This window comes from Felis catus, chromosome C2 (assembly GCF_018350175.1).
Source record: "Felis catus isolate Fca126 chromosome C2, F.catus_Fca126_mat1.0, whole genome shotgun sequence".
NCBI classification, from domain to species: Eukaryota; Metazoa; Chordata; class Mammalia; order Carnivora; family Felidae; genus Felis; species Felis catus.
Window position 1 is genome coordinate 143667472 of NC_058376.1, and position 27239 is coordinate 143694710.

Below are 27239 nucleotides of genomic sequence, written 5' to 3' on the forward strand. Positions count from 1 at the left end.
CAACTGGGTCAACAGTGCGAATGTCTGATTCTTTGGGTTGGAATATCCGGATGAAAGCTGAAGAGATACAGAGCAAGTGCTGGTTAAGCAAATATACCCAGTGCTGGTGCTGCATTCCAGACAGACAATAGCTCTGGAAGTGGTGTGAATGGCACCCCACCCCCACAATTAACCTCAAAGAGGTGTTAATTTCACAGTCAAACTGAGGACCATTTAAATTCAGGCAGTGTCAGAAAACAAGCATTTATTTGGAACCAAAAGAACAATTTGTCTCTTTTCTTTTGCATTGTCTGTCCCATTAATTTTCCCAGAATAAAATGTCCTCAAACAGACTCTCCCTGCTCCTAGAACACCGCACATCCCAGTCTAGGCAAACAGGACCTTTAAAAGAAAGAAGGAAAGGCACTGGCACACCCTTCAGTGAAGACTGCAGGAAGAATGAATAATTGCCTAAAGCTAAGGCAGCACACATTTGTTCTTCCGAGTGTCCTTTTTTATTAATGACATGATGATGTCATCCAGCGTTCATCACATTTGTTAGAGTGTGGACACTTTTTCTCTCAAACCACTGATTTTGTTTATGACCACATAGTTACGGTTTTGGATAACTCTACATTTCTTTTCTTCATCTCAGGCTTCTCAATCTTGGGCACTGCTGACACGTTGCACTGGATACTCCCTTGGTGAGTCGGAAGGGGAGGGTGTCCTCTGTATTATAGGACATTTAGCAGTATTGCTGGTTTCTACCCACCCGATACCAATAACACACTTCTTCCCCATGCTCCCCGTTCATGACAACTGAAAATGTCTCCAGACATGGCCACTGTCCCTTGCTGAGATCTAGTCCTAAAAAGTCACCAAAAAAGTTGTGCTGTTCTAATCTCAATAGGCACCCAAAATCTTTCCCAGAGTTGGGCTCAAGTCCAATGGTTGTGGCTTCCTGACTTTTCTGGTAGTGGACCATCCACCATTTTGAAATCAAAATCAGAAAACATGAATGTTGCATTATTTGGGAAATTGGAGGGATGTGAACTAACTTAACTCTTTCTCCCACTCCATCTTTTAAAAAAAATTTTTTTTTTAAAGTTTATTTTTGAGATAGAGGGAGCGTGAGAGTAGAAGGGGCAGAGAGAGAGGGAGACGCAGAAATCAAAGCAGGCATCAGGTTCTGAGCTGTCAACACAGAGCCCTGCACAGGGCTGGAACCCATGAACTGTGTGAGATCATGACCTGAGCCAAAGTCTGGCACTTAACTGACTGAGCCACCCAGGTGCCCCTATCCCACTCCATCTTAATTATTCCTTTCATTTGTATGTCATTAGCACCAACTTATGTTGTCTATACCTAAATATATTGCCATTTTGCTAAATAATCTGTATAACAGTAATACCTACCATGTATGGAGCCCTGCTATGTACTAGATTCTGTATTATGCATCTTGTATTGTCATAACCCAAAGAGTTAGGTACTTATTGTCCTCATGTCACTAGAATGTAACTCCTTGAGGGCAGGGATGATAGGTTTAATTTACCAACTACCTCAAGGCTTTGCATAGTGGCCAGCACATATGATTGTGCATAGTAGCGTCCAGTAAATATTCTTTAAAATGAATCAACGATTGAATACATTTTATTGAAGATCTTTGACTTCTCCCTTTTCTAACCCAAACCCAAAACTTGCAGCAAATCCTGTTTTCTCTACTTTCCAAATACGTTCGGAGTATATTTCTTATTTCCTTTATTGCTACCAGCCTGAGCCAGGCCAGCACAACCTCTCACCTGGATAATTTCAACCTCTCACCTGGTCTTCATGCTTCTTCCCTCATTCTACTACAATGTGTAGTAGCAACCAGGGATCAGCAACCAGGGATCCTTTTGGATAGTTCAGATGATTTCACTCAAATCTTCCAAGGGTTCCCATCTCACACAGACCAAAAGCCAAAGTCCATCTAGTGGCCTACAAATTCTAGATCTCATGTCTTCTGTTCCTCCTCTGGGTTCATTCTCATGTCCTCTCCCCCTCACTCACTCCGTTCCCTCTACACTGCCCTTCCCACTGTTCTTTGAACGTGCCAAGCACCCTTGAACTTCTGAGCCTTCATACAAGCTGTTCCCTCTGCCAGGAAGACCCTTCCCACAGGTCTCTGCTTAACTTGCTCCGTCCTTACATCTTTCCCGAAATGTCAACTTCCCCATGAAGCCTTCTCTGGCCACTTTTATTTAAAGTTGCAATTCCTTTGCTGTTTCCTTTGCCCCCTTGCATTTATCATGTTCTAGTAAACCAGAATGTAAGCTCCATAAAGGAAGGGATTTTTGCCTGTTTTGTTTGCTGGGAAATCTCCAGCAAACTAGTGTACTAGTTTATTGTACTAGTACTAGTACAATAGTACTAGTGTATTGTAGCTGCACAAATATTTGTTAAGTCAGTGAATGAACGAGCGAGGACACAGAGAGGCTAAGTGGCAGAACGTGGTCACAAATGCCGGTTGCCAGTCTCGAAGTCCCATTCTTGCCATAGTTCTCAAATTTGGCTGTGGATTAGAATCCCGGGGGGTAGCGTGGGGTGGGGTGGTTAATACTTGTCAAAACGCAGATTCCTGGGTCTCACGCTGGACGTCAGGAGTCAAGATATGAGGGATGGGGATTCAGGAGACTGTACTTTAAAAAGCTCCCAGAAGGTCCTGGGCAGCTAGTCTGCTGGATCAGCAGATCTATAAATGGGAACTTAAGGTGTGATCTAGAACCTGCCTGCGTCAGAACCAGCTAGATCAAAGTCTGACATCTGAAGCCAGCTTCTGACTCTGCTGTCCCTATGACTGCTTGTTTTTCCCCCCTTTTCTTTCTTTCTTAAGTTTATTTATTTATTTTTGAGAGAGAAAGAGAGCGAGTGAGAGACAGAGCATGAGTGGGGGAGGGACAGAGGGGGAGAGAGAGAATCCCAAACAGGCTCTGCCTCACTGTCAGCACGGAGCCCCACGTGAGGCTCCATCTCGCAAACAGTGAGATCATCATGACCGGAATCGAAATCAAGAGTCAGATGCTCAACCGACTGAGCCACCTAGGCGGCCCGCCCCTTTTTTTCCCCTTTTCATAACCAAATTCTTTGAGGAAAAGACCTCAAAATCTAACTGTGTTGAATTTCCTCACAGTAGAATCCCATGTGTGCAATTTCCTAACTGTATGACCCTGGTTAATTATTTACCTTCTTTATCAGTTTTCTCATCTGTAAATTGGGGGAAATACTAGTCCCTGTCACCTAGGATCACTGTGAAGTTTCAACGGATTTATGTTATGAAATTACCAGAACAATACATGGCACGTAGGAAACATTCAAAGATGTGAACCGTTATTGTTGGTAACACCACTAACTTCTAGGTTCCAGCCCAGACTTATGAAATCAATCTCTGCACGGAGGGCTCTAGAGCATTCAAAACAAGCATTCCATGTGATTCTGCTGCACACAGATGTTTGAGCAGCCCTGCCTCAGTCTGTCTCATGGGGAGAGGACCAGCCTGGCTGCCAAATGTTCCACAGATGCTGGTACAAACAGTAGTCTCCTGTCCCCTGAGAAACACAAGATCTGTGCCTTGGCTGGTAATAAAGCATAGAAGTTTGGAGTGCCAAAGTAAACTCAGAAATTATCCAGCCCAAATTCTCACTTTTATAACTAATGAAACCGGTCCCTAAGGTGGCTGTGCAACCCATGTGTTAATATTCTTAAAACGAAAGCAAAGAAATCCCTTTATGTCCTTGTTACTCAGTCAATGTGGTCACAGGACCAACAGAATCAGCACCACCAGGAAGCAAGCGTGTTAAAAATGCAGAATCCCAGTCCCCACCCCAGACATACGGCATCAGAAGCACTGATCTAGACTACTGGTTGTCAGACTCAGCTGCACACTGGGATTACTTGGGAAGCTTTACAAAATACTGATATCTGGATCCCATCCCTAGAGATACTTACGCATTTGGTCGGGCGTGAGAAGTGGACATTGGGATTTTTAAATCTCCTTAGGTGATTTTAATGTGCAGTAAAAGACAGTATCCCTATCTCAGTCACTCTAGATATCAGTTGCTCCCCAGGTGTTCTGGGTTGGCAGAAACTGCAGCATCACACTGGGCCAAGGTTGCTTCTTGTCCATGGGAAAACCCAAAATCAGGAATGGTTTGCGATTGTCATTTAGAAAACACACACACACACACACACACACACACACACACAATTTATGAAAAATCATATATACTTATATATATACATATATACATAAATATGAATCAACACATATGTCATCTTATCTTTAACATTACAAGTTTCATCTAATAAGCAAAGGTGTAAGACAAGAAGATTACATTTAAAAAACAGAGAAAAGAGAAAGATCTATCAATCACCATCCTACCACCCAAACTCGACAGCACGTCTCATTTGGCCACGCCAGCTTCAAATTCTGGATGTATATGTTCCCCCTGTTGACTTTGCTCACACTGGTATTTATTTTCAGATCTACCAAAGCGGATGACTGCATTTAGCCCTGTGTGTGTTTTTTGTTTTGTCTTGTTTTCCCCAATTAGATTGCCGCTTAGGACTGTCTCTCTTTATGAGCATGTTTTATGAAGAGAATGCATAATTGTCTCTTGAATCCATCCCATTAACTGTCTGGCACTTCAGCTTGCTCTTCTGTGGCCCAGAGATAACTTCTAGCCTATCTCACTTGTGGGGAAGATTACATGAGATAATGAAGGCAAAGATGCTTTGAAAAAGGATAAAGAGCTTAAGACCAGTGGGACAGAGGAAGCATCATCAATATAACCCCATTTGTTGAGGGCCAATGTGCCAGGCATTGGGTAGTTTACATATTTTGCTTCTGATGCTCACAGCCACCTTGCAAGGCATTATTACTTTTATTTTATAAACGGGAAAACTGAGGCTCAGAGAGATGCAATACTGAGCTCAGGCTCTCACTACCAGTAATTGAGAAAGCCAGTTTTCACACCTAGATTTCCTTGATCCTGAAGTCACTTCCCCAACCAGCCGCTCAGAGGCACATGTAAAATGTTACAGACTTTAGAAAGTGCAGCATCATAGGAAAGGAATAGATGGAGGGCTGTAAAACTGGAAGGGAAAGAAACTTTGTCGTTAAGTTGAAGTAATTCGTACTTCCGTGAGGGTTTGGCAGATAAATTTCAAAGTAGACTGGTAGCCTTGTCCGACTGATTCTACCAATTTAAGCAAGAATAATTTGGAGACATTAGATTTTCACCAAGACTTTATAATGAACACTTAATTTGAAAACTATGCTTACTTTGTGTAGACATACACTTCTGAGGAGTACTGAGGATCAGCTTGAGTTGAACACGTACATACCCGTAAGAATTAACAGAGCAATGGAAAGGAAGACTTCCAAGAGGGTACACACCCAGATTCTGCCATCCCCTCAACTATCTGTCTATCCCAGTCTCTCTCTCTCTCTCTCTCTCAGGTGTTTTGGAATGAGACTCACAGAATAGGAAAACTTTTCTTAGGAGGCACTAGAATTAGATTTATATTCTCTAATTTACTGGCTCTCAACCTTGCCTACACATAAGAATCACCTGAACAGCTTTAAAAATATTGATGCCTGGGTCTTGTCCCCAGAGATTCTGATGGATTGGTCTGTAGGGAGGCCTGGATTTGAGGATTTTTGAGACATCTTGCCAATTCTCATAGGAGATAATGTTAGAGAATCCCTAGGCTAACTGCTCTTTTTATTTTATTTTATTTTTTTAATGTTTATTCATTTTTGAGGGACAGAGAGACAGAGCACAGGCCGGGGGAAGGGAGGGCAGAGAGAGAGAGAGGGAGACATAGAATCTGAAGCAGGCTCCAGGCTTGGAGCTGTCAGCATAGAGCCTAATGTGGGGCTCGAACTCACGAACCTTGAGATCATGACCTGAGCAGAAGTCAGATGCTTAAATGACTGAGCCACCCAGGTGCTCCTCTATGCTAACTGCTCTTAAAGAAGCTAGTGACTAACTTACTAAAGAAAATGTGTGTAATGGAATTATACATAATAAAGAGTGTATCACCCTAGACAAACCCATAAAAAAAAATTGTCATGATCTTTGAATATAACTTTAGATAGCCCTGGATATACACACTACATGGCTTATTACAGTTTGTAATGAATATTTGCTGAATATGTAAAGGATTGCATGGTGGATGAACCAATGAATAAGCAAAGGAAAGGCAAGGGTGAGTGACTACACTAGGAAAGGTGCATCCTTTTTACTTTAATTTTTTGAAAAAAATTTTCATATAGGCAAAATTAGAATATCCATAGATTTGAAGTCAAGAGACTTGTGTTTGAATGTGCACCATGGAAAAAGTCAAATAATAAAACTCAGTTTTATTATTTATTAAAAGAGTCTCTTATTCAAAGCCCAATCCTGGGCTTTTGGGATAACAGGTAAGATTATCATCTACAAAGAAAACTTTGTACGTAGTAAAGGGCTACAGAAATTCAAGGGAATGTTATTATCTTCATTATAAGAAAAACCCAGTAAGGTAACTTTGGGCAGTGGCTCTCAAACTATAGCATGTTTCAGAATCCTCTGGAGCATGGGTGAACATGCAGATTCCTGGTTAGAGGTCTTGAGTCAGCACATCTGGAGACCACACTTTATGTGGCACTGATTTTGACAAAATTATCATGTGATGCTTATCCAACAGCATCATATTTTGTTGCCCTTATCCTTTTCCCAAGGCACCTTAACTCTTCCTTTAATTTGCTCTATCCTCTCCAAACCTGAGAGCCAGCTCTTCAGAAAGAAAACCAACCAACCAACAAACAAAAATGACTTCCTTCATGTTTGTGAATGAATTGACGACTGTGTACTACTTGATCTTGGGAGATCAGAATTCTAAGACAAGTTATGAAATAGAAACTTGCTCATCTCCTTAAACACTTAACAAGTTTAAGTCAGTCAGTATTGTTTCATCATGGAAGGTGGTAGGAGAGCAGGTGAAATATTAGGTTTGGGTTTGAGAATAAAAGAGAACAAAGACAGAGAGAGATGGGAAAGAAAATGTCTATGGGAAGGCAGACTTAATACTTCAAAGTTTTGACTAGTGTAAGCCCTAACTAACAAACTAGCCTTGGTTCTCAGTTGAGTTCTCTTCTTGTATTTGCCTCAAACAAGATTAAATGAGAGCTTGGTGGCAACAATTATTTGGTGGAGCCAAAGTTTGAGAATGCCAGGAGGTTAGATAATAAGACCCTATCTACTAAAACATTCATTAAATTTTTTTCAAAATTGGGGTGCCTGGGTGGCTCAGTTGGTTAAGCGTCCAACTCTTGATTTGGGCTCAGGTCATGATCCTAGGGATCGAGCCCCACATGGGGCTCCATGCTGCGCATGTAGCCTACTTAAGATTCTCTGTCTCTCCATCTGCCCCTCCCCCATTCATGCTCTCTCTCAAAAAAATTTTTCAAATTGATTACTCTTTGATATAATACAGTTGCATGATTCAAAAGGCAAATATGAGAAATCAGTGCAAATGGTGGAGGAGGGAACTCTTGGGATTTATCAGTAGAGACAGAAAAGCCTGACAAAAAAAACTGTCAGAATTAAACTTACTAAACTCTGAGAATCAAAGGTTTATAGCAACCAAGTGAATGCTTCACCAAAAAAAGGCCACTGAAACATGGCAAGAAATGTTCATTTCATCTAGTCCCACCATTCTCCTCAATGTGGTGATGGACTTCAAGACAGCAGCCCACATTCCCAGCGTGGGCATCAGGTTTCAGAGGAAGTGGACAAGACCTTGTTCCTCAGGAACTGTGTTTGTCTGTTCTGACCTTATTGGTGTTTCTCCAAAGAACTGATGCAAGGGGCTTCCTTTTCTTCACCCCACTTGGAAATCTATCAGGACTGAGTGGCTACGTGGAGGATGTTTCCCCAAAACACTGAAAGATGAAGAACGTGCCACTACCATCTGGGGCAAAGAGGAGCAGTTTGGGCAAACAATAGTCAAACCAAAAGTACAGGAAGAAATGCCAAGGAGTGAGATTTTTGAGGGGGATAACATCTTTGAAGAATTCTCATGTGTGCTAGGGAATCTAGAGAACATGTGCATGCCTCTCCAACAGGACACATGCTCAGAATAGACCTGAGAAAATCATATGCTTTCATCTCTAGCTGACCCTTACTTAGGCTCAGTGCAAGCCCAAAGAGGAGGCTCAAGCAGAGTTGAAATATGGCGTGGCTAAGGAGGGAGTGACCCACTACAGAGCCAATCTGCAAAGACCTGGAGAATTGTTTTGTTTATGTTTCCAGACTTTCTTTTTCTGGGCTTCAGGCATTTAAGGAAATCTTTGTCAAACAACAAGCTGGGCACTACGCTAAAGGAATAGAGACTTTAGAATCTTCCCATGACAAGGAATGCAGTCGTTACAAAAATAGTTTAGAAAAGTCACTAAATAAACAACTAAGTGCAGCCCACAATAACAAAAAGCAATGACAGAAAATCTTAGGGAGAGGAGAGAATTTGATTTCCAGTTACCACGTCATAACACTCGAAATGGCCTGTTTTCAACAAAAGAGAAACCAAAAAGTATGGCCCACCCAAAGGAAAAAAATAAATTAGCAGAAATTGCCCAAGAGGAAGCAGACCTACTGAACAAAGATTTTAAATCAACTTCCTTAAATATGCTCCAAGAGCTAAAGAAAACCAAGGTCAAAGAACAAAAGAAAACTAGGACAATGAGTCTCTCTCTCTCTAAATAGAGATTTTAAAGCTGAAAAGTACAATAATTGAAATAAAAAAGTCATTGGAGGGGCTTAACTGATTATTTTTTAATTAATTAATTTATTTATTTTTTTAGCAGATAGAGTTAATGAAGTTGAAGATTGGTGGAATGAAATTGTCTAGTCTGTGGAGTAGAAAAAAAAAAAAGAACTACAGCAAAAAAATCATACAGCCTAGAGAAACTGTGGGACACCATCAGGTATACTAAAATATATATAATGAGACTCCAGAGAGAGATGAGAGAAAGAAAGGGGCAGAATGAATACTTGAATAAATTATACTATAAAACTCCCCAAATTTGACAAAGACATGAATCAACACATCCAAGAAGCTCAAGTTTCAAAGTAGGACAAATAGAAATCCACATGGAGACACATAATAATCAAAATGGTGAAAGGCAAAGAACTTTGAAAGCAGCAAGAAAAGAAGTAATGAATTATATACAAGGGATCCTCAATATGATTAACAGCCAGTTCTCATCAGAAACCATGGAGTCAGTGAAATGACATATTAAATTCAAAGTATAAAATGATAATTCTATGTAATGGGCATGCAATAAAGATGTAATCTGTGAAAACAACAGCATAAGGAGGAAGCCTCGAGATAAATAGGAGTAGAATTTTGCACACTATTGAAATAAAGTTTATATTAACTCAAACTAGATTGTTATGTTAAATGTAATCCCCAAGATAACCACTGAGAACATAATTTAAAAATAGTTTTAAAATTTAAAAAGTTGAAAGGAATCAAAATGATACAGTACAAAAAAAACCCACAAAAAAGTAACACCCAACTAAATAAAAAAGAAGGCAGTAAATGGAGGAATTGAGGAAGAAAAAAGTAAAAGACAAATAGCAAAATGGCCGAAGCCTTCCTTATCAGAAATCACTTTAAATGTAAATATAAGAAACTCTCCAATTTAATAGCAGAGATTCACAGAATGAATAAAAGAGGAACAACACGATATATGTTTGCTGACTACAAGAGATTCACATCCGAAGATGCAAAGTGTTTGAAAGTAAAGGGATAGAAAAATATTACATGCAAATCAAAAGAAAGCTAGGGTAGCTATACTAATATCAGAAAAAATAGACCTTCAGGCAAAAGCTGTTATAAAGGACATATATAAAAACCCTATAGCTAACAGCATGTTCAATGGTAAAAGACTGAAAAACTCCCCCCTTAGATTAGAAACAAGGATGCTCACTCTTACTATTCTTTTTTTTTTTAAGTTTATTTATTTATTTTGAGAAAGAGAGAGCCTGCAAGCAGGAGAAGGGCAGAGAGAGAGAAAGGGAGAGAGAGAGTCCCAAGCAGGCTCTGCGCTGCCAGCACAGAGCCCAGGGCAGGGCTTGAGCTCACAAACCATGAGATGTGACCTGAGCAGAAATCACGAGTCAGATGTTTAACTGACTGAACCACCCAGGTGCCCCTTCTATTTAACATTGCAATGGAAGTTCTAGCCAGAACAATTAGTTAAGAAAAAGATACAAAAGACATCTAAATAAGAAAGAAAGATGTAGAACTATCTCTACTCATAGATGACACGATCTCATATATAAAACCTTAAGAATTCACAAAAATCTATTAAAGCCAATAAATGAGTTTATCCAAATTGCAGGAAACAACATCAACACACAAAAAATCAGTTGTATTTTTTATATGGTAGCAAAGAACAGTCTGAAAATTACATTGAAACCAGAACAATTCTATTTACAAAGCATCAAAACTAATAAAATACTTAATAAATTTAACCAAAAAGGCAAAATACTTGTACATTGAAAACGATAAAACATTGCTGAAAGAAATTTAAGAGGATCTAAATAAATGGAAAGACATTTCCTGCTCACAGATTGGAAGACAACATAATTAAAATGGCAGAACTCACCAGATCTCTAACAATATTTCCATGGCTTTTTTTTTTTTTTTGAGGAAATGATAAAAGCTGATCCCGAAATACATGGAATTGCAAGGGGCCCTGAGTAGCCAAAACAATCTTGAAAAAAAGAACAAACTTGGTGGATTACCATGTCCTGATGTCAAAACTTACTACAAAGCTATAGTAGTCTGTGTGATCCTAGCATAAGCATAGACATCGAGATCAGTGGAGTAGAACTGAGACCATAAATCAACCCATACATTGATGGTGAACAGCAATTTCCAACAAGGGTGATGGGACCATTCAATGGGAGAAAGAACAGTCTCTTCAACAAAAGATGCTGAGAACTGGATATCCATATGGAAATGAATGAAGTTGGATCCTTACCCAATACTGTACACAAAAATTAACTAAAAATCAAAGAACTAAACATAAGAGCCAAAACTGTAAAACTCTTAGATGAAAACGTAGGCGTAACTCTTTATTACCTTGGATCTGGCAGTGCATTCTTAGGACATCAAAAGCACAAGTAACAGAAGACAGATAGATATACTGAATTCATTAAAATTAAAATTTTTTGTGTAAAGGATACTCTCAAGCAGAGTGAAAACACAGTACACAAAATGGGAGAAAATACTTGCAAATCATATCTCTGATAAAAGTCTAGTATACAGAATGTATAAAGAACTCCTACAATTCAGCAATCAGCAGACAACATGATTAAAAATATGCAAGGGACTTGAATAGACATTTCTCCAAAGCAGATATACAAGTGGTCAACAAGCACACGAATAGATATTCAACATCATCAGTCATTAGGGAAATGCAAGTCAAAACCACAATGAGATACCACTTTATACTCAGTAAGATGGTTATAATAAGAAAAAAAAATTAAAGCGTATCAGCAGGGGCTGACAAGGTTGTGGAGGAATTGGAGCCCTCATACATTGTCGGTAGGAATACAATGGTGCCATCTTTATATAAAGCAATTTGGTGGTTCCATAACAAGTTAAACAGAATTACTACATGACCCAGAAATTCCATTCCTCAGAATATATCCAAAAGAATTAAAAATAGGTGTTTAAACAAAGACACAAAAAGCAACGTTCATAGAAGCACTCTGTATAATAGGCAAAAGATGGAAACAAATGTCCATCAATGGATGAATGGATAAAGAAATTTGTTCTATCCATACAGTAAAATATTATTCAGCCTTAAAAAGAAATTAAGTACTAATGCATGCTACACCTAGATAAACCTGGAAAACATTACAGAAGCCAGGCACAAAGGCCACTTACTGTATGATTCCATTTATAGGAATATCCAGAATAGGCAAATTTATAGAGAAAGAAAGCAAATTTGGGGTATCTAGGGGTTAGGAGGGCAGAATGAAGAAAGACTGCTTAATAGTACGTATGGGGCTTGCTTTTAGGGTGATAGAAAGTTCTGGAACCAGAGAGTTACTATGGTTGTACAATACCATGAATGTACTCAGTGTCATTGAATTGGATACTTCAAATTGGTTAAAATGGTAAATTCTATGTGTATTTTACCACACACACAAAAAGGGTCAAATATGAAATGGCACATTGGAAGAAAAGCCTTGATCCCATCACTGTAACCTCTACCTGACCCACTACTTTACCCTGGCTCTTAGAGGTAACCACCTTAGGAGTTTATGGTTTATTTTTTGTTACATATTTATGAAATATAAAACAATACAAATACATATTCTTATAGCTGTTTTATTCTCATAAAATCTAACATACTATATGCACACTAATCTTTCCTTTCTTTTTTTTTTGGTTTTTGGTTTTTTTTTTTTTCAGTTAATAGTGTCCCTAGATCTCCCCCGATCAACACATAGAGGTGGTACTTCTCTTTTAAAACTATAGGTTCATTGCTATGAAAGCATTCATTCCTCTGGAGACTCACTGAATATCATTCAGCCTTTGAAGAGAATTATAACTATTTTGATGGAGTCATGAGCTAATCATTCAGCAATATATGTGTATCAAATCAATACACCGTGCACCTTAAACTTACAAAAAGTTATATGCCAATTATATTTCAATAAATCTAGGGGCGAGAAGAGAAAAAAGTTTAATGCTTTCCTCCCTTTATTTCCAATTGCAATAACCAGTTCTGCTTTTCATTAAAAGCTAAAACATCCAAATGAACCCCAAAGCAAAATCTCCTACCAGGATGTAAAAGCAAGATGATGAATATTTTTCTCTTTCTCGTCTCTGCACCTCTCATGGCTGTCTCCTCACTGCAGGAAATATTTGGGATTGGTGATAGCTGTTGAGAGCTCAAACCACGTGAGATTCTGCAGGGTATAAACTCTAACCATTGCCATTTTAGCATTCTCTCCATATCTGAAGGTGAGTAGGGAGGCGCAAGAAACTGGACATCTGCTCCTACAGGCTTCAGAATGTCTTCTAGGATCCCCCAAACCTAATCTTGGTCTCTGATTCTCGAATGTATCATAGAAGGTAAATCAACCTGCATGGGATCCTAAGTGTTTTAAACAGCTTCTCTCTTGCAAGCATCAAAGGAAACCAGCAATTCTCAGCAGCTTCAGTAATTCGAATCAGAAAAGAAAGCGGTTAGTAACTTGCTGAAATGAACCCAATCGAACTCCAGATTTCAGCAACCATGAAAGAAATTATTTTCTTCACACGTGCATTTAACAGAACAGGTGAACAGACAAAAAGGAAATGAGTTTACGCAAGGTTCCATGGTTAGTCTTGATTATGATTCAGCAGAATTCTTGGTGTTGATTTTTTCCACCTGCAAGTTAAATTTCTGATAACTTGGCATGGCTGCCTCCTGGGCTGAGTCAAAGGCAGCTCTCTGTCTGCTGCCTATCTGTCTTGTTATTCTTGCAAGAGCAGGGCTGACCTCACTTCTCTGCAGCCCATGATGCAGTCTCATATTGACTTCCCTCCCCACTCGCCATCACTTGCACTCAGCTGCATCCACAGTGGCTGGCACGTAGAAGGCACTCAAGGAAGATGTGTTGACTATCAAATGATGGCTACTCCATTTTGCCTTGTAATTTTAGGTGGTCTCCTGTATCGGTCAGGAGTAGAGATATAACATGCTGAGCTTTTTGAAGGACAGGTTCTCATCCTGACAACTTCTGTGTTCCCGAAGCTGGCAGCTCAAAAGGCAGACGGTCTCTGTGCAAAACCACATGGAGGGACCGTGCAGCTGTGACATCTGCTGCCCAGAGTTAGAAGGCCGCCTCCAGAGGCACCCACTGGGGAAGTAGACGCATGGCAGCACTTTTTTCTCAGCTGTTCCTTTTCCCTGGCTGCCTTGGTCTGCAGCCCACTAAGCCCCTCAACTGCCTTGGACCCTAGCCTCTGCTCTCACTTGAACTCTTCCACTATGACGCAGGGCCGGTTGAACGGGAGGCCAGGGCCAGGACTGGGAGATCTGGCTCCCACTTGGCCCACAAGGGCTCACAGCCGGACAGCTCTTCCTTGTGCCTCTCCTGGCCCTGGGCCAGGGCGGCCTCGTAGATATCCTTGGGGCACTCTAGAAGGGACGGCCAGATCTCCAGATATATAAGATATAGATCTAGATTAGATATAGATATACTTGGGATATACACATATGCTATCACCTGGGCTTGACAGTAGATCCAATGAGAGGTAGTGGTTGAGTACTACATTATTTTCGTAAACGACTGGTCGTGAGTTGCTACAAAGTTGGTTTTACTATTAACGATGCTAATACATTGACGGCAAAATTCTAAATAAAAAAAGGAAAACCAAAATAATCAAGCAGTCTATCTATTTAGATTGATTTTAAGGAATTGGCTCACCTGCCTGTGGTATGGGGCAAATTCCAAATCTATAACACGGGTCGGCGTATTCGAAACTCAGGCAGGAGCTGATGCTATAGTCTTGAGGCAGAATAGTTCTTTTTCTGGGAAGTCTCAGATTTTGCTCTTAAGGCTTTCAACTGATTAGATAAAGCCCGCTTACATCATTGATGGTTAATCTCCTTTACTTCGGGTCAATTTATTGTAGATGTTACCTATGTGTTCAAAATTACCTTCACATAAACACCTAGGTTAGCATTTGACTATTGTAGACTAATCAAGTTGACACTTAAAATCAAGCATCGCACTTCCTCATCTGATTTCTTTTTTTTTTTAATGTTTATTTATTTTTGACAGAGAGAGAGAGAGAGAGAGAGAGAGAGAGAGAGAGAGAGAGAGAGAGCATGAGTGGGGGAGGGGCAGAGAGAGAAGGAGACACAGAATCCGAAGCAGGCTCCAGGCTCCGAGCTGTCAGCACAGAGCCCAACGCGGGGCTTGAACTCACAGACTAAGAGATCATGACCTGAGCCAAAGTCGAATGCTCAACCGACTGAGCCACCCAGGCACCCCCCTCATCTGATTTCTAAATATGCCAAAGTCCACAGCTGTGCTGAGGACTTAGTGTGTGGTCTACGGTCATTTGCCTACATCAATTTTCTCTGGCCCCAAGGCCCTCTTTCTTCTGGAGATGTCTACTTTAAAGTTTCAGTGTGCTTTTATTCTTGATGCAGGCTAGTCTTCTTTTCCTGGGCCATCCATAAATATGCTCCACCTGGTCCCTAGCTCCACTGCTAGGCTTGTGTCTGGTAACTTGAATGGTCTAAGATTTCATAGTTATCTTTTGTGCTATGGCCACCATGTCCTGTCATGCAGGTTGTATAGTGCATAGGTCCAGGCAACGAGATTCACATCCTAGAATGCTAGCCTCTGGAGTAACACAGTGTGTAGCTCTAAAGTCCTAAGCAGAGACTTGACTTCCTTCCTTCCATTCATCCATCTATCATCCATCCATCCATCCATCCATCCATCCATCCATCCATTACCCTGTCATCATAACTACTTGCTTCACCCATCTCGGGGGGGATCCCCATTCAAAACTCCATTCATCTGAGAAGACCAAGTGTGATGAGATCATCTGAAGTTGCAAATCCCTGAAGAGCAAGTTTAAGCTCCTTCAGTCACTAACCCCTCAGATTTTCTCTGAAGGTATGTCTTGATAAGGCCTATAAAATTGTTAACATGCCCGATAAAGTGTTTCAGAGTATTCATCAGAAGACAAAAAAATTTATGACAATATTGTCCATAAATATATCTATAGTCAACCTTCTCCTATTCTGCTCTTATTTCTTGGGATAAATTTTTCCTGTATTTCTCCGATAGGTTACTTGAAATCCAAATCTCTCCTAACCCACTACTCACAATCTTTTTCTCTTTCTCCATCTGTCCTTGATTTAATTCATGCATTCAACAAATACCTGCGAGGCACCTTTCATGGACTAGGCACTGGGCTAGATCCTGGTCCTTTTTCTCTTGGAGCTTACAGTCTAATCTCCCACTCAAAACTATAGGCCCTGCCCCCTTATTTCTAGTAAAGACATTTATTCCAAATGATCAGAGACATTTGTAGTCTTTAGGGTGAAAAATGAATTATTTCTTTATTCAATAAGAATTATTCAATGAGATTAGGTCATAGGCTGATAGACCATTATCAAACGGAGCACATGGAGGCATTGCCTTAAAACATAATACATGCTGAACCTAGTATGTGCAGGTATGGTTGCCTTAGGGAGAAATTAAAGGTCTGGTAGTAGGACTATGCTATTAACACATATGAACTAAAGGAAAAAGAGATGGGTCTAAAAGAATTCTGTAAACTTTATGCTTCCTTTCAGCATCAAGTTTATTATGTGGAAATTGATTTTGCCAATCAGTTTACCTATGTTATCTTTTGCTTACGAATTTGGAAAACCACAAATCATCGCCCAGTTGGAGTCTAGGAAACCAGTCTGATGGTTGCTATTGCCCAGAGCAAGGCTGAAGTTGGTTCAGTAAGTTAGACCATCTCTCCACCTGGCAGTCTATTCTCCGCCTTGTGCCAAGATAGTTTTAAGGACTCTTACCAAAATATACGGGTTGCACCAAGATTTAAAAAAGAGAAGTAGGTGAAAGGAAAAAAGCAAGAGAAAAAATAAAATAAAAAGATAGCTTTATGAGTCTACAGCTTGCAAATAACTTGAACTTATTTGCAAGAATGTTGTTTCTTACAAGTTATACTTACGTAATTTCATTTTTCTAACATCTGTATTTTCTCCACATTTTACATCTTTGAAATGGAAGCTCCTTTTACAAAAGATGGTATCTTAGATAAATGAAACAGGGTCATCTAGCTCCCTAACTAAAGTCATACCTCATTCGCTAATTGTCTGTCTTATATGTGCTTCAATCATGTTTTCAATTGCTTCTCATGTCCATATTTCATTTTTCTTTTTTTTTTTTTTTAATTTTTTTTTTAACGTTTTATTTATTTTTGAGACAGAGAGAGACAGAGCATGAACGGGGAAGGGGCAGAGAGAGAGGGAGACACAGAATTGGAAGCAGGCTCCAGGCTCTGAGCCGTCAGCCCAGAGCCCTACGCGGGGCTCGAACTCACGGACCGCGAGATCGTGACCTGAGCCGAAGTCGGCCGCCCAACCGACTGAGCCACCCAGGCGCCCCCATATTTCATTTTTCTAATTAGAAGTGTAAATTCTTTGAGGCAAAGAGAATTCCTAGGATGTGCCAAGAACTTTTTATATACTATTTTATTCTAAATTCTTTCAATAACTCTATGTGATAGATTATTCCCATTTCACAAACAAGGAAATTGAGGCCCAGGAAGGTGACTTTACTTGCCAAAGTTCCTCTAGCCAACTAGTATCAGTGGAATCAGGATCTAAGCTCAAATCTATCTGACTCCAGTGTTCTTTCCCTTTCAATGGTGCCATCCTGCATTGCTATCTCAAAGTTGTAGATCAGGCCTTGGTATTGCTTTCGAATTCCCCATAAAGTTTCTTATCATTCTGTGCACAGAGCAGATACTCAATAAATTCTTGTCAGCTGAGGGAATGATTTCTAGCTCATGTCCTTTTTTAGAGCAATCCAAGTTGGCATGGGAGCAGCTTTATTTTTATTTTTTTTTTAAGATTTATTTATTTTTGAGAGAGACACAGAGTACGAGTGGGGGAGGGGCAGAGAGAGGGAGACATAGAATCCGAAGCAGGCTTCAGGGTCTGAGCTGTCAGCACAGAGCCCGACGCAGGGCTCGAACCCACAAACATTGAAATCGTGACCTGAGCCGAGGTTGGACGCTCAACCTACTGAGCCACCCAGGTGCCATTCAACTTTGCTTTCTATTGTCTTCCCTCTTGGTTCGACCTGTTTGGGATGCCTTGGGCATGTTGGAGCTGCCAGAATCAGAAGAAAAAACAAAAACAAAAACAAAAAAAAACAGAGAGCCTCTTAAAGGGCAAATCATACCTTTGAACTCCCCCACTTTTTGCTGGAAGGGTCTTCTTGCTCAGACCCAGGTTGAGTAACTCTCTGCAGCGAGGTGGGGGTGAGAGTCTGTGTGGTTTTGACAAGGGTGGGCTAGAATTTACCCTGGAAATCTTGACTAAAATGTTTTTGTGGGCCCCCGGCACGGTTAGGTTCACACCTAGGAAACTCTCTGAGGGTAAAGCCACAGCTTGGTTAAATTGGGTGACTCACAAGTGTGAAGGTTCATATTTTAGCACCTGGCAATCAGGGGCAGAATTGAACCACTTAAAAATGAACGCCGATGAAAACTCAGAACCTCTGCAAGGGGCTCCAGGCCACAGCATACATTAGACTCGTAATTGCACCAAAGAACTGAATTACCTTGTAGCTCATCTTTGATTTACATTAAAAGAACATGAAGTGACAAGTCTAGGCAGGCGAATGAGCCTTTGAGTCCTGTCCTGGGGTCATGTTCTCTGCTTGAACATATTTGATTTCAGGGGCCCCTTCTAAAAAGCAGGTTCATTATGATACTTACTGGATAGCCTTGGAACAGAGCAATTGTGAGGTCCTGAAAGCTGTAACACAGATTTTTAAAAATCCAAGCCTCCGAAAAATTGCAAGGGTAAGAAAAGACAAGCGTAGTTGTACAAGTATGTCTATAATTCAATTCCTCTTGGGTTTGAACATTGTTCCTTAGTTTCTTCAGGAAAAATCGCAATTGTGTGTGTGAGGGGACCAGGGGAGAGAAAGGGGAAAAGGTCCCACTAGGTCCTGGTGGTGTGCTCTCCACAGATATGTCAACAAGCAAAGAAGAAAGGGAAGCTGGTGACTCCAGCCCACCTCACTTCCTCATTCCTCTGCCTGGGAGAATTTGCAGATTTCTTAGGAGTTTGGTTTAATTTTTAACATTCTGTTAATAGTCTTACGGTATTCCTTTTTGGGATTCTTCCGGGGCTAGTAATTTACACATGTGATTGCAGTAATGCAAATGGGAGTCTTTTATACAGGAGAAACGCTGGTTCATCTGATTACTCTGCCTCCTTTACCCAGCCCTTTGGCCCGTTCGATCAGCTGATGCTTCATAGATTCTTTTTTTAATAAGTTATTTGGGTTTTGCAACTTTTACAGTTTTTCAGAATTTTGTCTTTCCCCAGTTTGAGACACTTTTACAGTAAATACTGAAAGTTATGCAATAACTAAACATTATGTATTAGTAATACAGATGCCTGCCATCCACTTTATCAAGAGTCGCCCAGGCTCTATATAAGGTGGTGGAGAGTATTGGTGCCTAGAATCAGAAACAAAACAAAGCAACAGAGAGAGGGGGAGTCACAGAATCTGAAGCAGGCTTCAGGCTCAGTACTGACAGCTCAGTGTGGGGCTCGAACTCACAAACCACAAGGTCATGACCGGAGATGACGTCGGACCCTTAACTGACTGAGCCACCCAGGGGCCCCTAGGCCTTTTTCTTCCCCTAGACTTCACGCTCTGGGACATAGCAAGAACTATATAAATATATGGTAAATAAGTAAGTAAGTAAGGCCAGGAAAGAACTATGCCTGTCCATAGTATCCTCAAGACTGTAGCATAGAACCTGATACTAGTATATGCTCAATAAACAATTATAGACTTGAATGTCTTCCTGTAGCTTAAAACATCAAGTTGTTGGGCGTCGTGAAATTTAGCAATTATTTATTATATGACTAGGTTGATTCTCAGAGACTAGATACTATTTCAGGCTAATGATTCCCAGATAGGAGAGATCTGACCTTGTTTACTCTATGAATGGCCCGCAACAAGGTAACACCTCTCTGGGTGCTACCACTGTGCCTAGCTTTAAAGGGTTAACTCCTGACTTGTTTACTTTGACTCTTACACCTCTGTTTTTAAATGGAATTATTGTTGACTCTTATAACTCTTTATTAAGTATATTCAAAAATCAAATCCATCCTTGCTTTGCTAAGGAATGGGATGAGGTGGGGAAGTTCATATTATGGAGCCATGTTTTAGAAATTAGAACATCTGGTAATGTCCAGAATACATCGCCCTAGACGCAGTGTAATAGAGAGTGAAGGGAAATGGGTTGAAAGTCTGAAGGCTCTGGTTTTGGCACCTGCTTTGCCAAAAACCCTACTCACTTGCTTAACCTCTCTGAGTCTTTTTCTGCTGGTTTTTAACAGGAGCATCTTTTGGAGAAACAATATCAAGAAAATCCTGCCCAGAGGAGGAAAAGATTACAGCTGGATGATGTGTGTATCTATCTGAAAACATACAATCACACGATGAATGTCAGTTTGCTCATAAGTCAGTTCTTAAGAATGAATTTCTGATCCTTTGTTAGAGAGTCTGGAAGTTCAAATAGAAATACTTCCAGTTCCATCTATTAAGGGAACCTAAAGATGCAAAGTCTAATAGACTTATCTGATGCATAAGAAAATTTCTTTTAAGTTCATGACTTGTTCTACTTTCTCCCTTTTTCTTCTTATTCCAGGCAAAATATTTTTCATCCAACCTAGAGTTGTATAGGATTCCCCTGCCTCCTTATTCATCCAACGTGCAGCACTTTAATTAAAATACTTTCTCAATGTGCTATCAAAGAAATTCTAATCATTACACATCAACAGCCTACAGGAAACCACCATCTTGATGTTAGAAAAGAAACAGGAAGCACTGCTTATCTCTAGGTTGTCAAGATTTCTGAAGCACTTACCTACCTACTCTGCTGGGTTCCTACTTTGACACCAAAGCTGTCAAATCATTTATGGAATTTCCCAAGACTTAACCTAGTTCTTCATGATACCTCTAGGTTGGGAGAACTTTGCCAAAGAAAAACACTTTCACTGCAAACGTTCCAGCGCCAGGAAAAAAAGGGTATATGTTTGTGTTTCTATTTGTGAATCCTTGTCTGGGATGTAATCAAAAAAGGTTCTCAATGGTGGGGAATCTCCAAAGAAGCCAAGAGAAGTGTCTCTTGAGAGCAAAATTGAGTTTGGAATACCAGTGAGGGCTGGAGGTGGCAAAGCTGAGACAGGAGCACACAAGTGAAAACATTCCTGCCCTTAAGGCTCTGCCCTCCACTCTGCTCCAATCAGAACAGGCTAGAGAACCGAAGCGGAAATAGAAGCTCGCGGAGGGGCAGGTGGAGAAGCAGGAGAGGGGAAGAAGATGAGCACCCCCTTTCCCGAAAGGCAGTAGTGGGCTGCTTGGGGGCGCTCAGAAACCTCACCTTTGAGGGAAGCTTTGTTTTGTTAAAATGTGACTTGATATCCTACATTTTAATCTCTGAGCTAAGATTCTTGGTGACTTAATCGGACTGCAGGACTTTGTGCTAACTAAGATCGGACAGAAAAGTCACAGGCTGCCTTACTTTGCGTCCAGAGGTGGAAAAGGACAGTTCCCACGGAGCAAGACTGAGAGAGACTAAAAACCAAGTGTTCACAATATAAACCATGAGTGCCACAAGTTCAGCCTGCTAGCTAAACAGGTAAATGTGAAACAGGGAGGGATTCCGGGGGTCCTGTGTGCTGGCCTCCCACCCACTCAGCTGTCTCCCACCCACAGGAGCTTCCTGGGAAAGCGGGGGGTTTCAGTACATAGTTTGCCAACCGCCGCAGGGCGTCTACCCCTCCCTCAATTTGGAGATTCTGAAGAAAACAACCTCAAACTTCCTAAACGTGTGATGACACCAATTAACTACTTCCTGGCATTACCTTGGGATGTGCCACAAACTGATATCAGAGCATATCCTGACATGATGCTGTGTTTCAGGGGTCAGCAAACTTTTCCTCTAAAGGGCCAGGTAGTAAATATTCTTGGTTTGCCAACCGTACGGTATCTGGGGCAGCTGCTCAGCCCTGCTATTCTAGCTTAAAAGCAGCATAGACAATACCTAAACGCAGGTGTATGGCTGTGTTCCAATAAAAGTCTGTTTAAACACACAGGCAGTTAGTTGGCTTGTGGACCCGAGTTTGCGGATCCCTGCTACACAGTGTTAAAGCATTCATTCCCTGCTTTTCCGAAAGAGCCAGAACCATCCCTCCCACCAGCCCTGTTCTCCATCCACGTGGTTGGGCAGGTTTCGGGCCTCACTTTTGATCCAGGGGTGTTCATGGGACCCAGGTCTGGCCAAACATCATGCATAGCCTGTGCCCTCTATGATTGGCTTAGGGGTGAGTACCTGAGTCAAGTCAGTCAAAGTCAAATCAAATCGAATTAAGGGACTTTTGCTTGGACAGCTGTGGATTTCAGGTGAGAAAGATGTATGCCCAGAATGTTTGGAACAGCGTGTACAAAGATTCCTCCTGTCTTTGGCAGGATTCCCCTAATACAAGGATTCTGTTTCTAGGATAAACCTGAGGGGAAGGATGGAAGTCAGATGGGGAAGGTTGGGCAGCCAAGCAAAGTACAGAATCAGGCAAAGTTCTGTGGCTCTGGCTAAGTTCTGCGGGAGGTGAGGTGGCTCTGGAGACAAGGTCAACTGCAAAGTCTTTCCCCTCATGGGGGAGGGAGTTGGGGAATTTATATCTCTGCTCCCGTGAGCCACGGTTAGGGTCTGCCCCTGGGGAGTTTACAATCCCAGGAATGTCTGGCTCTTAGGGCAGCAGCAGGCAATGCTAGCTTCAAAGCCAGGTGACAAGGAAGCCCTGGAAGGAAGCAAAAGGGCACCAGGTGAGGGTGTATGAGAGCCGTGTGTAGGAAGCCAACAGTTGCTGCTACATTTGCTGGAGACAGAAGTGGACACAGAAAGAAGCAAAGGGAAGAGATGGGGAAAACATGACGTCTAAGGGTAGTTTTTGAACCTGTGTCCAGTATTCCTAAAACTCTAAATTACCCCTGGATTTTGCACTTATATGGTGGAGGTTGAGGAACACTTTCAGTTTTCTATTACCTCCAAGCAAAGTGTCTGAATTGATGGAGACCAACAATTCATTAGCTTTCGCCATAACCCAGAAGGGAAAGGAAAGAAACCTTAACAGAAGGTATCCTGGCCTTTGGATCTCCAGTCTTGGAAATACCTTCTCTCAGCTGAGCTTTTGTGTCTCCATTTCCGTTCTTAAGAACAGGCTGGTTGTAGAATTGCAGGGGTAGGAGTCTTTCACACCCTTATAAAAATCTAGCTCCTGAGAATGGGGGAGGGTCTGAAGAGTCTGACCCCAGCTGGGGATGAACCCCAGGTACACTCAAGACCTTAATAAATAATGGAGCACAAGTAGAAAGAGAAGCAAGAAATGTGGGAAATGTGATATCTCAGTTCTGGGGCCCGGTGGACCAACTTGGCAGTCTTGGATAGAAACAGATTAAGTGTGAGAAATCACTCATCCCTAATACATAGTCGTTTCTTAGACTTTGCTATCGTGAGAGGCATTCAGCCTCAGTAAGTCACAGACAACAAAATGTGCATTTTTTCACTTCAGAGGATTTAGCCAGTTGATTAACTATAAAAAGAGGGAGGCTGGTAGGTAAAAGACTAAGCGTTCACTTCAGGGAATTCTGGTTGAGCCCTCCAAGAAACGGAGTTCACATGTCGCTCTGGAACTCTCCTGGATAATAGCTCACATCAGAAAACCACCGTAAAGGATTTGGCAAGCAGGGACTAGGGCCGGGGGTATGGTGGGCAGGGAATTATGGGAAGTCTCTCCTCCCATCCTCACGGTTAGGGAAATTCTTAAAGACATGGCGGAAAACGTGAAAATCCAGCATCGGGTCTGATCTGAAGTCACCTCATCTTTTTGGGGAAACGACAAACGTGTAGCGCCTGCAAAGAAAGATGACGGTCACGGAAATATACTTCCTCGCTAACCCACTATGTTCATTCTCTTTTTTCTTACTTTTAAGTGACTCTGCTTGTCACCAGGGTAGGTAATCAGGAAGGCATTCCGAGATTTACAAATGTCAGTGTAAATCCAGGCTGGCTTTACCAATAGGCAGTGGGTTGGATTACGTGTAACCTGGTTACATTGCTGGTGTGAATGCTGCAGGTCGTTGTTTTTCTAATGTTACTATTCCAATAAAAGACCTCAACTTTACCACTCAGTAGCCGTGGGACTTAGGTAAGTACGTCCTTCGACCTTTAAGCCCTTTAGACCTTTACTCCCATCTATCATAAAATAAGAAAAGAATATATCCCAGAGGGCTCATTTTGAGAATTAAATGAGATAATCCTTGTAAGGTATCTTCACATGCTAAGCACCAAGTAAATGTTCGTTAGGATAATACAAATGATTATAGTTATTATCGTTATAGCATTGTTACAAAAGCAGGTATGAAACTGAAAAATGTGAAGCCTATTTTCCATTTTCAGTCAGCCTTCCAAGTTCACCTTTCTGAGCATTCGTCCTCAACATTGGCAGCAAGGAGAGAACCTGAACCTGAAGTTAAAGATCTGGGATGCGGCCTCTGCACGGCCACTTCCCAGCTGTGTGAGCCTACACAGGTTACTTGAAGGTCTCTGAGCCTTCATTTCCTTCTCTGTAAAGGTAGGAACGCCCATGTGATGGCTGGAAGTAGAGACTGAGCACAAAACATCCACCACTGTGCCTGGTGAAACAGCAGGGGCAGATTAACATCTTGCGTCATGACTGCAACTTCCTGGGTGTTTAATGACTCCATCTTTTTGGAAGGGCCTAAGCCTCCCCCTCCCCGAGTCAAAACCTCAGTTCTCCAGATTCCGGTTTGTTTTCTTTTGAAATTTTAAAAATATTTTATTTTATAGGGTTTTTAAAAAAAATATTTATTTATTTTGAGAGAGAGAGAGCATGAGCAAGGGAGGGGCAGAGAGAGAGAGAGAGAGAGAGAGAGAGAGAGAGAGAGACAGAGAGAGAGACAGAGAAAGAGAGAGAGAGAAACAGAGAGACAGAAAGAGAGAGAATCCCAAACAGGCTCTGCACTATCAGCCGAAACCTGACATAGGGCTCAATCCCACAAATAGCAAGATCATGACCTGAACCAAAATCAAGAGCCAGAAGCTCAACTCCCTGAGCCGCCCAGGCACTCCTATTTTATGTTTGTTTGTTTGTTTGCTTGTTTGTTTTAAGTAAGCTCTAGGCCCAATGTGGGGCTTGAACTCATGACCCTGAGATCAAGAGTCACATGCTCTACTGACTGAGCCAGCCAGGTGACCCTCCAGATTCTGTTCATCTCCTTCTCAATTTGATGGAGCAAAGCAGTAGAGGCACTAATATCACTCATTCATTCATTCATTCATTCAAGAATAGTTTTTGATCACCTATGAGGTGCCAGGCACTGGGGGTACAGCAGAGAATAAAACAGATGAATGTCTCTGCCCTCTGAGAACAGATTTTGACCTGATTTGTCTGTCACCATCAGAAAGTTAAGTAAATAGAATGCACAGCATGTAAGATGGGGGTGGTTCTTAAGGGTAAAAAATAAAAGGGAGAAGAGGGATAGGAAACCTGTGTGTGTATGTGTAGAGGTGTGTGTGTGTGTGTGTGTGTGTGTGTGTGTGTGTGAATTTTAAAGAGAATGCTCAGGAAGGGCTGACTGAGAATTGAACTTGGAGTGCACACTTGAAGAAAGACAGCGGGTAAACCATGGAGGAGACAGGTGGAGAGAGGTAGGTGCCCTCCAATTCTACAATCCTTCTATATAACAGGTAACCTATGTGACAGGATTTTTATAGCAAATTCAGCATTACTACCTTTTACTCTTAAATCAAAGTTTATTCACCTTTGGCCATACTTCTAACACTACAGATGGGATTCAAAACTGCTACTGGGGAAACCAAGCTAATACCTGCTTCTAACACAATAGTGCTGGCAGAAATCTCCACTTCCCCACTTAACTCTAGCTGAAAGCATCCTGATTTTCAATGCTTTCCTTTGTCCTCCAACCTGCAGTCAAAAATTTTCCCCCTCGGAATGATTAGGTGGCTCAGTCAGTTAAACATCTGACTCTTGACTTTGGCTCAGGCCATGATTTCATGGTCATGAGACTGAGCCCCACATAGGCTCAATGTGGAGCCTGCTTAAGATTCTTTCTCTCTCTCTCTCTCTCCCTCTCTCTCTCTCTCTTTCCACCCCCTCCACCCTTTTTCCCTGCTCTCTCTCTCAAAATAAACATTAAAAAAAATCTTTCCTCTCAAAAATGTCCTTAGTTGTATCCAACCCAGTTTGATACTCTGAAAGACCATGGTCCATTACAACCAGTACTTAGAACTCCTTAATGATAGTTGCCAACATTTACACAATACTTAGAATGCTCCAGGCTCTTTAAGTGCTCTATATTGCTACTTTGTCTTATCCTCTCCACAACACTGAGGTAGGTTCCTTTACTATCATCCTTTTGCAGACGAGGAAACAGAGAAACAGAAAGATGAAGTAAATTGCCCAAAGTCGTGCACCTTGAAAAGTCATAGAGATGGGATTTTGAATCCAGTAATAGGTTTAACCAATCAGTGATTGTCAAGCTCCAATATGCAGTCGAGTCACCTGAAAAGTGTGTTAAACTCAAATTGCTGGGCTCCACCCCAGGAGATTCTGATTCAGTAGGTCTGGGATGGGACCTGATAATTTGCATTTCTGACACGTTCCCAACTGGTCCACCACTTGAGAATCACTGTGCTACACCAATATCACTTCCAGTTGGAGGGGATCTAACTTTTCAGGAGCTACGGAAAAAGAAAGAAAAGTGCCGTCCTTAAAAAAAACAAACAAACAAAAAAAAACAAACAAAAAAAAACACCTTCCTTCTGTGTAGGATTACACACTGGGGAATCAGAGTGCTTACATTAAATTCATTTGAATTGGTACTTAGCCCCTTTTAGTAGCTCCCAACTCAGTTTATGTATAAGACAACGGCATCAATAATTTTAAAGGAAAGCAGGGTCTGATCAGATGAATCAGAGTTTTGAAGGTCCACAGAAATAGATACATAGAAAGTAGTTAAAATAATAGTCCCCAAGAAGTCATGCCTCTCTGTGTCTGTACCCCTTTGGGATGTGATACACCACTCCTTCCAGTAAGAAGTGGAATCTATGTTCCTTCCCCATTGAACTTGAGCTAGTCTATTGCTTTGATAAATGGGATGTGGCAGATATAATGTTCAATTCTGGGGCCTAGGTTTTAAAAAGTCTTGAAGCTTTTGCTCTTAACCATCCTGGACACTAAGCTATGTAGAAATCACTAGGCTATGTAGAAGCCCGGTCTAGTTTACTGGAAGAGGCGAGGCTACATGGTGTATTGAGATGCCCCAGCCCAGAGGCAG

General features: G+C 41.3%; 1 long non-coding RNA gene across 1 annotated transcript; it reads left to right on the top strand.

The window, feature by feature from the left end:
• The first annotated feature begins 636 nt into the window (after window positions 1–636).
• On the top strand, window positions 637–20426 carry LOC109491733. Its single transcript, XR_002145200.2, has 2 exons — window positions 637–683; window positions 20198–20426. It is a non-coding gene; the product is annotated as an uncharacterized LOC109491733 (long non-coding RNA).
• Window positions 20427–27239: the final 6813 nt, after the last annotated feature.